Below are 12263 nucleotides of genomic sequence, written 5' to 3'. Positions count from 1 at the left end.
GACACAGGATCTTCTGGTCAATGAAAGATCATGGTGGGCATGCAAAATGGTGAAATAGTGAAACAGCAAAGGAGTGACCATTTATAGCATGGGTAAGGATCAGAGGTCATAAAGAGGTCAGAAGGTGCCTTGACCTGCATCTGAAAGCACAAGTGTTTGTAGCCCTGCTTACTGAAGTGAAGTAGATTACATAGTATAACATGTACAGGCAGGTACCTCTATTTTTTTAAAGACTCAGTTTTAGTGACAAGAGCAGTTGTAAATAATTTCTTTGGCCCCTGCTTCAAACGATTTACGCATGAATTGTGTAACCTGCTCTTGAAAACGATGTGTAGTTTGGCAGATTTGATTTAAATACAGCACCAGGATTTTCACTCAGCCCATTGTCAGGCTGGTGAGTGTTAGGGATTATTAAACATGGCCAAGTTCGTATTAAGGCCTTTATCTGCCAAGAAAATATTCTGAAACCTATGAGGCCTCCACCCCCAGCCTGAACTGCACAAGGCAGCTCAGATTCTGTGATTCATGATCATTTTGTTCTTTATTGGATGCTGTAGGATAACACAACTTAATTATCAAAGACAGATGCAAATAGTATTTGCAAATAGTATTTGCAAATACTATTTGCAAATACTATTTGCAAATAGTATTTGCAAATAGTATTTATAATACATCCAGCCATTTATCCATTTTCATAACCACTTATCCAACACAGGTTGGAGGTAACACTGTGTGAGAGCTGTTGACACTATATGAGAGGCAGGGTACACTCGGGCAGGTGGCCAGGAAACACAGACGTGTAGTTTTCTTTTATAAAGAAGTGGGCACTGAGTCAAAAAACACAAACTAGCTGGGAAAAAATAAAACATGTATTGATGCTGTGCTTTAATTTAATTTGTAATAATTGAAAAGATGAAAATGTTGCCAACTACACAGTTAGCTTGTCTGAAAACCTGTTGCTTTGCAACGGAAAATAGCGTTGGGCTTTCTCGACCGTTCCTCTTTTCTCCAGCCTAGTAAAGCACAAATGCAGTGTGCATATAAAACAAGGGCGCAGGACAATCAGTCTAATGGCCAGTAAGATGCTGAAGGCAATTATATTCTTTGAGATGAATAGGAAGAGAATAATGAGGTTGACACCATGAATAAAGCACTTCAAGTTTGTGTATGAGTGTAAAGCGAGTCCCTTTGTAACGTCTTGCACCCAGCGCTGTACATGACACGCAGTCAAATAGGGCAAAGTAACAGTGCTGGACAGTCTTGTGTGTCATGTCAGTAAGTGTGCAGTGTGACATTGGTGCAAGTAGTCTCGTTAATAACTTGGTTTTTCTTAACGTTACACACATTTATTCAGAGCTTTTAAAAAGGTAGGTTAACAGTTCGAGCCCTGTATGTCAGATAAATTACAATTATGATTGAACAGATTTATATCTAACATCTCTGTGTTTCCACAGACATTTGATCAACATTCAACATTTTCATGAGCTTATGATGCTTTTTTACTTGCATTACTGCTGCCTTTCCCACCTGATTAACAGTAACACTGTATTTGGTTGGTTTGGTCTGGATCAGAGTCAAAGCAACAAGCTATTCATAGCTTTTTAAATAGGATTGAGCCCATCATGAAGTTATCCTTACATTACATCCTTACATAATTGTGTCCAAGTTTTAACTTTCTAGCTGTTGATCTGAGGTCAGACCAAAGTGATTCTCTCTGTTCATCCACATTGTGCAATGTACCAGTATTACTGGCAGCAAAACTGCCCAGGAGCATGATGCTGCTACCACCATGTTTGACAGCTGTTACAGTGTTCCCAGGTTTGAAAGCCTTGCCTGTACTCTTCCAAACAAACCTCTTTTCATTGTGTATAAATAGCTCACTATTGATCTCTTCTGATCATAACACTTTTGTCCAAAACGCATTTGTCCATAGGAGAATAATCATATGATCTTTCATTGCAGGTGTAACCATGATCATCTCATACATATTGCAGTTTGTTGCTCATTGTAGAGTTGTGCTCAAGTTAATAAGGGTTAAAAGCTACAGTCAGCGCGAATGTCTGGCTGATCTATGGAGGGGAAAGGCTTCGAGCATAGAAGGCCGCACGCGCTTACACAACACTGATATCATGTTATTCTTTGTGATCCTGTATTCAGTTATATCTTTTGTTATGTTTTAAGTAGTGGCAGTTGATTAAACAACATTCATTTAATATTACATACTTGATTCAGAGCATCACCTCCAGGACATTGCGGCGTGCAGCTCGGATCTCAGCTGACCCTTCTCACCCTGGACACAGTCTGTTTGACCTGCTCCCCTCAGGCAGGAGGCTCCGGTCCATTCGCACCAGAACCTCTCGCCATAAGAACAGTTTCTTCCCCTCTGCTGTTGGACACATGAACAATAACCATATGACTGTTCCCACCACTAACACATGACCCTACGCTGTGTCACTGCATCATTCCATGTTTGGCACTGATCACCACCTGCACTCATGTATATATCTTTCTACGTAGCACTCTTAATTCTTATTCTCATGTATATATCTCATGTATAGCTCATGCACATATCTTTCTACGTAGCACTTTTAATTCTTATCCCTACTTTTATTTTTTCATGTCTATTTAAGTGCTATTTATGACACTATTTAAGTGCTATTTATGACACTATGTTTGCACTGAAGCACCGCAGCAATTTCCTAATGTTGTAAACCTGCTCAACATTTGGCAATAAAACCCTTTCTGATTCTGATTCTGATTACACACTGATCACCTTAACCAATCTGGAAATCCTTGTAGCTGCAATGTTGTGTCTCCGCAGGGGACAGTTGGCTCCAGGAGATAGGCGGGAGTCAGGGCCCGTCCTCAGGAAGGAGAGAATGTTCTTTTGCTGTGTTAAATAAACTGTCAACATTGATTGTATTGTACCTGTCTTATGCATGAGGGGGCATTCTAACACCCTGATTTCATAAAACTATGGAAATGTGGTTTTTGAGGTGAGATCTGATGCTGTCTGCGTACGGTGTCCATCTCCCACGTGTGTGATCATTAAAATCATCGTTTGACTCAACCTGGCCGGACCAGTGTTGTTATTGTGGTTTTTCCTCTTGTATCCATCCCCAATATTTGAATCCGTAACAGTTTGGGGGCTCGTCCGGGTCAGACAAATTCTTTTCATGCTGGCAAAAAGAAAATGCCAGTTGTAGTCAATCATGATCACTAACAAGAAGTTAATAGTTAACGTGTGTATATATTTGAGCCCTTTGATATTTAATGAATGTATATATATATATATTTCTGACATCAACTAAATAAAACCATACTAGGTGTCTGTATGAATAAGTTCAGAGCTTGTTTGAAATAGTCATGGTTTAATGGAGGTTCTAAGTTTGTCTGCAGTCATTTTGTTTCTGCTACAAAGCTAAATGAACTGCAGGATTAAAATACAACATGCACTCTTTCCAAAATGTACAGATAATCTTGCAAAATCTTCTAGGGGATCACATTCATCCATCCCCAGAGAGACTAGTAGTTTAGTCAAACTTTACAGATAGTGAAAAGCTTAAAAGGAGACACACATGCTGTGTGTGGAAATAGCCTGTTTGGAATAATGCAACCAGATAACTGACAACATCTCCTCTGTATATTTTTGACTTATTCTACTGCGAATTTCGCTCACTTGCAACATCATTTCAAGGTACTTCTCCGTGTGTGTGGGGGTGTCTGCATTTGTGTAAATCCCATCTTCTTTTTTTAAAATATGAAATTCATTTCTGACGCACCACACGAGGGGAATATGTATCAGATCATGTCTTCCACATGCGAGGAGTGAGACTTTTGAGTCATTGCTCATCCCAGATGACTCGTGCCTGACAACCATGTGGGTTTTAAGGCTGTTTCCTGTTGTTTTTCGAAGCCTCTCGTAACATAAGATATGTGAATTTCATTACACCATATCAAAATCTGTCCCTGAACACCAAAATAGTAATGTCTATGGTCTTTGTAGTTGCCAACAAAGGCCTATCTCTGTCTCTTATTTTGCCACTGTGGCGGTGGCAGTGTGTATATGTGTGTAGCATGTAGATGGCCCACCTGCCACTTCAAAGCTCCTGCCAGATGTGAAAGCACAGGGACTGGCAACACAGGGTCCCACAGTGGGAGGTCCCCACACGGTTCTGCAGCATTATTCACACATAATTATACATGCACAAACACAATGGCTGTAGCTCATTGTAGTGCCGGAAATCATGCACCCACCCTGTGTCTTTACCTCTGGCCACTCTTTGATGGATAAAGCTGTAGCAGCGATTTTTCATTATTTTTCAAATAAGCATTTGTTTCATTTGAATATGTGTTGAACAGTGAGCCAGGGCTGAACAGGAGGACATCCCATCTTGCTAACGTGGTCAAGGGATGCTCAGTCTTACCTTAGACCAGCGGTCTCCAACCTTTTTTGCGCCACGGACGGGTTTATGCCCGACATTATTTTCACGGACCGGCCTTTAAGGTGTCGCGGATAAATACAACAAAATAAAACTAGTACCGGTACTGAAAAATAGAAGATTTATTCATAACACACGTGAAAAGACCCAGGAAAACCGAGTAAACGATAAAAACGATAACAAAATAACACTGAAAACCGATAAAAACCCTGAAAACCATACATTTCACACCTGAGCGTCAACTCTCGCGGCCCGGTACCAAACGACTCACGGACCGGCACCGGTCGGAGGCCCGGGGATTGGGGACCGCTGCCTTAGACAATACGGGAGGTGCTTCGAATGTCATTTCCTTGTCCAGCTTTGGACCATTTTCGGTGCCCTATCAACTTTTCCCTCAGATCATGTTGAGGGAACATGCTTCATTTCTTTATATTTTGCTTCAAAGCAGACAGACCTTTTTGTAATTGTGGTCTTGAGCAATAGTTCTCTGGGATTTATTTCAAAGTCCTTGTACTTGACCGTTTCAGACGATTTTTCTGCTCATTAAAACACTTAATACTGACCCACGAATTGGTCGAGCATAAAAAGGCAGCTAACTCAAATAGGATGTCTACACACAACAGAGCAAAGAACCAATTTTACATTTTATCTTTAGTGACTTGGTTACTTTGTGTCCATTTCTTTAGTTTAATCTACAAAAAATAGAAAACAGCTTGACATTCATAAAATAGTGTTTTGTGATATAAAAACTATCTAGACCTCGTGAACGGCATCTGAAATTCTTGCCCTTAAGAAATTGTAAAAAGCTGAGACCTTACACACGACCTGCGAGATGCCTCCATTGGAGCTTTGATGAAGCCTCACCGGAGAGGTTGAGATACGCTAAATTACACAAGAACTGCACTAAAAATCAGTGCAAGAAGTCTTGTGGGGAAGTGAATCCAAATTTGAAATGTTTGGTTCACATATGTAGCAAAAAGGTCTCGAGAGATCTGCAGCCATCTATACGCAGTAAAAGCACATCTGAATAGAAAAACACACAATGACATGATCAATCACGGATTAGCATGAAAGAGCTCAAAACTCAAGATTATTGAAGTAGTAAGGGGTCATCTTGAAGGCAGTCAACATCCAAAGGAGAGCTCTAAATGTCTTGAAGAAATTTTCCCAAAAACTAGTAAAGAAATTACAGGAAAGCTTAAATTAAAGAGGCGGTGCTGAAGAACAAAGGTCATACCAAATATTGACTTTCAAGCTAGAGTTGAACCAGTTGTTGCCTTATATACTGTATTCCCATGTATGTTTGCACATGTTTCAATAAATCGCTACATGTATTTCCCATTTTGCTAACAATGCACAAAGAACTCAGAGGCGGCTTAAGACTTTTGCACGACAGTGTCCATGTTACAAAATGTCTGTTTCCTGGTTTTAGTTCCTCTGTTAGTTCAAGTTCAAGGCATGAGAGAAACTTCAGCGGAGAAATGAAATTCCAAGTTCAAAAAGATTTCAGACGCCACAGTAATGAGATGCATGTCAAAAGATTTGACCACATAATTACTTCATTGTATAGTTGCTACCATCACATTAAAAGCATTTCTAAAGGACTGTAACATTTCCTATTTTCAACATCTGATAAGTTTCTTTGTACTGTTCAACTAATATGTAGAGATATAACCCTGAGATGAGGCTTTTTTCTCTTCAAAAATTATTCTACCCAGAAGATAGCACATGATGTTTTCTCCGTTTTTCAGTTAATGAAGCTGATTATCTTTGTGGCTTAATTACAGCCCACAAAAAAGAATAATTTCACTACGCTTTCTTTGCTTTCTTTATTGTGTGATGCTTCTCATCATTACTGTAGTCTGTAGACTTGCTGCATTAGTACAGTTTGCATAAGTAAAGTCTGGATGCTTCATATATAGAGAGAATGGATGGCTGTATATTTTTAAATAATGTGCTTTTTCTATGAAGTTATTATGTGCTTGATCCATAAAGCTAACAGCTAAGATGCTAAGGTTGTGCTTTATTTAGCATTGTGTTAGAATATGTAGTAGAATGTGTCACCGTGATGACTAAACCTGTGTTAGCACAGACGGGAGTGATGCTTTTCCCACAGTTAAAAAGAAGATCTTTGAAGTGAATTTCAAACCGTCTTGCTGCTGATGAAATGTGGAGTCACTCATAAAACTTTTATGCCAGGCAAAATAAAGAGTAATGATCTATGTTAACTTTTGTGTTATATTTACAATGTATAGAGTCAATGCTTTCGTTCAATAAGGAAGATTTTATTAATTCTACCATTCCTTTGTGGTTTGGTCTGTGAGTTTATTCTTTACATTATTCTTTTCTTTCATGCTCTCAATGCAGTTACTCAGGTCCGGTAATGTTCTTGGTCACCTTCTATGAGCCAATCAGCCTCAGTACTCCTCTGTCAGTCTGCCTTTCAGACTCTCATTTGTGCGACCCACCTTCACCACACCTCCAGCTCATTTCGTTTCCTCAGAGAGCCTCACCCAAGTCTCCACTGACTTCTCCACCACCAGCAACAAGCATCTAGACTCCAAAGGGCCATTTCCCCAAGGTGATCTCATCTTGATGAAATGAAATGAAGGTGTCTTACTTCAAATTAAAAACCCGACATTACTTTCTAAAGACTTTAACTCATTAAAAAGCCGACATAGCATGTCATTAGATCCTTAAATTCTGAAAATATTCAGTTTGAGTTGACTTGATTTTTATAAGCTACTGTATAGGCTGTAATCACAGGAATTCTTGATTTTCTATGTTAATAACTAATTTAAAGCTTTCAAAGTGTATATATTGCATCTAATAAACTTAGTATCCTTTCATTATTTGGGCCGATGTCAGGTTTTGGATTTTAACACAACATTGAAGCATGGTAAAAAAAGTGCATTTTGCTTATTGTGTGTCATTATTATATTAATTCTATTATGTGATTGACCGTATCCGGCAAGGGTCGGTCCTCTCCAGACCAGCATCGTGTTACACAGTAGTGGTCATTGGGATTTAAGAGACCTGCCTTCTCACTTTTCCCAGCAGACCAGCGCTACCCGCCTCCACTTGCTTGCCATAGTCACGTATTCCTTTTTAATACCACAAACCGCTTCCCATTACAGGGTTGATAAAGCTGCACAACTGTTCCTTGCAGTAGCCCCTCAAGAGTGTGTGTGTACATGTGTGCGTGTGTGTGAAGTGTTTTTTATCCATTAATGCTTAATATCATTGGCAGAGGGCACGTTTCTATTTCATCTCTCACAGCGTTTAAGTGTTGAATCATCTGTGATTAAAGTGTCGAAATGACTACATCATCATGTTCCTCACGCTGCCCATGTGCATCTCGACTCAAACAGTCACTTCAGTGATATTAAGGCAGGTATGCACGCAACATTAAAACTCCATGAGCCGCTGTTACACGCCAACGTAAACGCGGCCTCTTGCCCATTCGAGTCTGTGCGCAACATCGTGCATTTTGACGCGTACGCGCATCTGAATGTGGCAGCATATTTACAGCTGTCCCGTTTTAAGTAGAACAACAGGGCTTTTTGATATTCCTGCCATGGATTGTAATACTGTCAGGCTAAGGGTTTTGTGCATTCAAGTGAAGAGAATTAGACAGGTAGAAAACTGGAAGGAAGGAAAAGACATGCAACACACACATACGCACACGTGTAGCTTTTCATGTACTCACAAACACAATCAGTCTCACACACACACACACAAATGCGCAGACACCCTTTCCTTGTTTCAGTGATTCGTTGGCTGGCATTTCCTGGGGTTGCTCTCTCTGCATGAGCTTTTCACACATCCTCCCTCTTTGGCTGTGAGTAACACTGATCTGATGGGCAGAAAGAAAGACAGACAGACAGAGCGAGAGAGAGAGAGCAATCAGGCAGATACTTGGTCAGATGCAGCCAAGCAAAGAGTGGTAGTCAGACAACGAGACAGACTGCGCGGGAGTGGTGCCAGGACCTGAATTTTTATTTTACCCCGAACCAGCCGTCTTCATTCAAACATCAAACCAGGATCAATCGAGCTCCAGTGAAAGAAAGGCCAAGGTCAAGTGAAGAAAGCCAGTGTTCTTTAATGCGTGTGCCTTGTTAGCTGTATTTTTTTGATCCTCAGAGCTGGGAATGATCTCTAACGTGTCAGTTTCTTCTAGTTAGAATTCAATTAAAGAGAAATTTCACGGCAGCAAAAACCTTGATTTCTGGCACAACTCCAGTGGTTTCCACTGGTTTAACTTCCACTCCTGCAGAGAAATATAGCAACTGTGGCAACAGGTGCAGTATACCACGTCTCCAACCACACCCAGATACACCAGATACACTCAAAAAATACTTTTGAGTAAAATGCAGCTGAATCTAAAATCTGCTTGGTATAAAGTGAGGGCAACACTGTTGCCTCACAGCAAGAAGGTCCTTGGTTCAAATCCACCATCTGTAGCTGCTATTGTTCTCCTCATGTCTGCATTCGGCTAATCCAACTTCCTCCCACAGGCCACAGACATGGAGTTAGTGGGGTTAGGTCAACTGATGATTCTAAATTGCCTATAGGTTTGAATGTAAGTGTGTGTGTCTCTGTGTTAGCCCTGCGACAGACTGGTGACCTGTCCAGGGTGTACCAACCTATGGCAGTTGAGATAGTCTCCAGTCCCCCCAGTTTGACCCTGAATTGGATAAGCAGAAGAAAATGGAAGCATAAACTGAATATATACCAATCAAGTAAATTTCACTGACCAGATTCCATTTAAATTAATTTTTCTTTGTATTTTTGTATCAAAATTACATGCAAAATTGAAATAAAATTACTTAAAATCATTGTTTTTCAGCAAAAAAGTACTTTTTCAGAGCTCATGTAACTCAAAATCCTGAAATTCTGACCTGAACAAAATAGTTTTAGGATAATTAGACTTTAGGGTGAGAAGTTCGGCCATCCGGGAGGGGCTCAGAGTAGAGCAGCTGCTGCTCCACATCGAAAGGAGCCAGCTGAGGTGGTTCGGGCATCTGACAAGGATGCCCCCTGGGCGCCTCCTGGGTGAGGTGTTCCAGGCATGTCCCACCGGGAGGAGGCCCCGGGGCAGACCCAGGACACGCTGGAGAGATTATATCTCTTGGCTGGCCTGGGAACGCCTTGGTATTCCCCTGGATAAGCTGGAGGAGGTGGCTGGGGAGAGGGAGGTCTGGGCCTCTTTGCTTAGGCTGCTGCCCCCGCAACCCGGCCTCGGATAAAGCGGATGAAGATGGATGGATAATTAGACTTGATCCAAACGCGGCTGAAACAAACAAACCCTAAAGGAGGGAGAAAATGAGCAGTGGCAGCACCATGATACTCTACAACTTAACAAGCAGCATCTGTCGCGGCACGGTGTCAAAACATGTAATTTTTTTCTCCTGCACTTAACAGTTCGCACGCCTTGTTTCAAAAGACAGATTACACTGAGTATGAGACAATACAATGCTTTGTTCCACTTGGCTTACTGCCACACTGATATGAGTCCCGGTGCAGTATAATGAGATACTACCTGATCCAGTCAAATCACAGCCACTAGTATCTGAACAAATGTGAAGATCTGAGACTGCAGTGAAGTATTCATCTTAAAATTAATATATATAAAACCATCATCTGTGCGTTTTGGTGATGCATTTCCAGATTTGCAAGGCACAAAACTGCTAACTGGTTATTAAAACAGTGAAACCCACTGGCGGGGACGCACACCTAATGTTCATGCACAAGAGTGGTGTACAAACAATCATCAGAACCTGATCATCAAAGCGCTGCTCCCCAGCCACATCATCATCATCATCATCATCCTTATTATTATTATTATGAAGCATGCAGCGGGTGTCCGCACAGGCTGCTGCTGCAAGACACACATTCAGACTGAAAAAAAGAAAAAAAAAGAATTCAATATTTGATGAACATTAAAGAGAGGGGGGAAAAATGCTAAGTGATTTTCAAAGACTGGGCTGAGACTTCGGTGGATAGCAGTAAGATTAAAAGATTACTCTGGAGAAAGTGAGAGCGAAAGATAATTGAAATGGCGTGCTGCCAACGACATCCCAAGTCTGTGGTATGTAAGGCAGGCTGATGAGGAACGACGTAGCCCGCAGATTGTTGTTGCTGACGGAAGAATACACAGATACAGTATATCCACTGAACAATAGGGAAAGTTGCCTGTAAGATTTGGATCCATTGTTCAAAACGTGAATAATCAAATATCCCGAGACTGTTTAGACGTATTGAAACAAACAAAAACACCTCAACTGAAACAAAGCGGGGGGCATTCATAAATGACACACACACATATACGCACACATTCTCACATGTAAGCTGGCGTGCACTCACGAGAACAGACGGACACAGACACACACACATATATATACACAGGCAGTCTGAGACATCCACAGCATCCTCTATGTGCCGGGCTCTCCCTCCAGGGTGAGTTAGTGGTGCTTTTAAGTACCGACATCAAAGAGGCCTGTATGGGTGTATAAATAGGCTTTAGGGCTGGAAAAGTTTTAGTTGTCATGAGTTTGATACCCAGTCGGTTAGACAAGGTCATGCATTGACTCAGTGACTTCTCACTAACCCCTCTCTCTCTCTCTCTCTCTCTCTCTCTCTCTCTCTCTCACACACACACACACACACACACGCATGTAAAAACACACACACAGAAAAGTACATAAATACACACAGGCCAGCAAAACAACCTGCGCTCAGGCTTCCAAACACTGTACAGCTTGTGCAAATAAGCACATGCATCCAAACACATTTTAATATATTCACACACGCAAACAGACACAGACTTGGCTTGGAATACAAATAGGAAGCAGAGGTTATGACATTTCCCAAATAGCCACAATATTACTGCCAAACAAAAAAAAGTATTATATTTTCTTTGTCAGCGTGTCAGGCGCAGAGGTCCAGCTGTGCGGTGGGTAGCAGGTGACTGGTCCTGATACATCTTAGGGTTGGCCGAGGAGGTAAAATGAGGAGTGGGCAATGCATCGAGAGAGGCAGAGTTTGAAGTGCCACACATGGTACTTCAATCACATTCAGTGATTGAGCCAGTCTCACACTGTGCGTCATCATTCCAGCTCTGGGTTTCTATAACACACCCTGACATAGCTGTGTTCCACAGTATTTTCTCTCTCTCTCTCCCTGCAAGTCACACTAAATCCCTGTGCTTGCAGTGTCTTGTACCGCGTGGCGGCCGTGGCGGCAGCATGTGCAGGAAAACAAAGCCGCGTTAATTAATGTTGCTCTAATGTTAAATAAAGTGAAGGCATGTGACGAGAGAGAGGGTCTCCTGTTAGTGAATGCCAGCTACGTTTCTGAGGAGTTTGGTTTGGTTTGAAAGCACACACAGCAAATACCTCTCAGTAAGCAAGCAAGCTGTGATTATCCCACTGGTGCAGAAAATCTATAATTCTATATCAAATCTATATATTTTTGTTATTCCTAGAATCACCAATTAACCTAACTAGACATACAGCACATCAATATACAGAAAAACAGCAATTGTTCTCCCTAAATATTCACTTAATTGAATATTCTTTTAACATCATTGGACAGAACTATCCAGTGGCTTATCAATCAGCTATTTAACTTCATTCAGGGTAATCACAGGGTTAATACAGGCAGACAAGCATTCACGCTTGTCACATGTCATTATACCTACAGCTAGTTTATAATGACCAATTAACAGTTAATAGACAGGAGGTATATATTTACTTACTACAATCTGCAAGTGCTGACAAGTGCCCTCAAACCAATCTCCTGTCGGCTTTGTTAGACTCA

The sequence above is a fragment of the Mchenga conophoros genome, linkage group LG17, assembly GCF_057382185.1.
Source record: "Mchenga conophoros isolate Kocher_MC1m ecotype Shallow Benthic linkage group LG17, M_conophoros_male_GT1.1, whole genome shotgun sequence".
Classification (NCBI taxonomy): Eukaryota; Metazoa; Chordata; class Actinopteri; order Cichliformes; family Cichlidae; genus Mchenga; species Mchenga conophoros.
Note: the sequence above shows the minus strand (reverse complement) of the source record.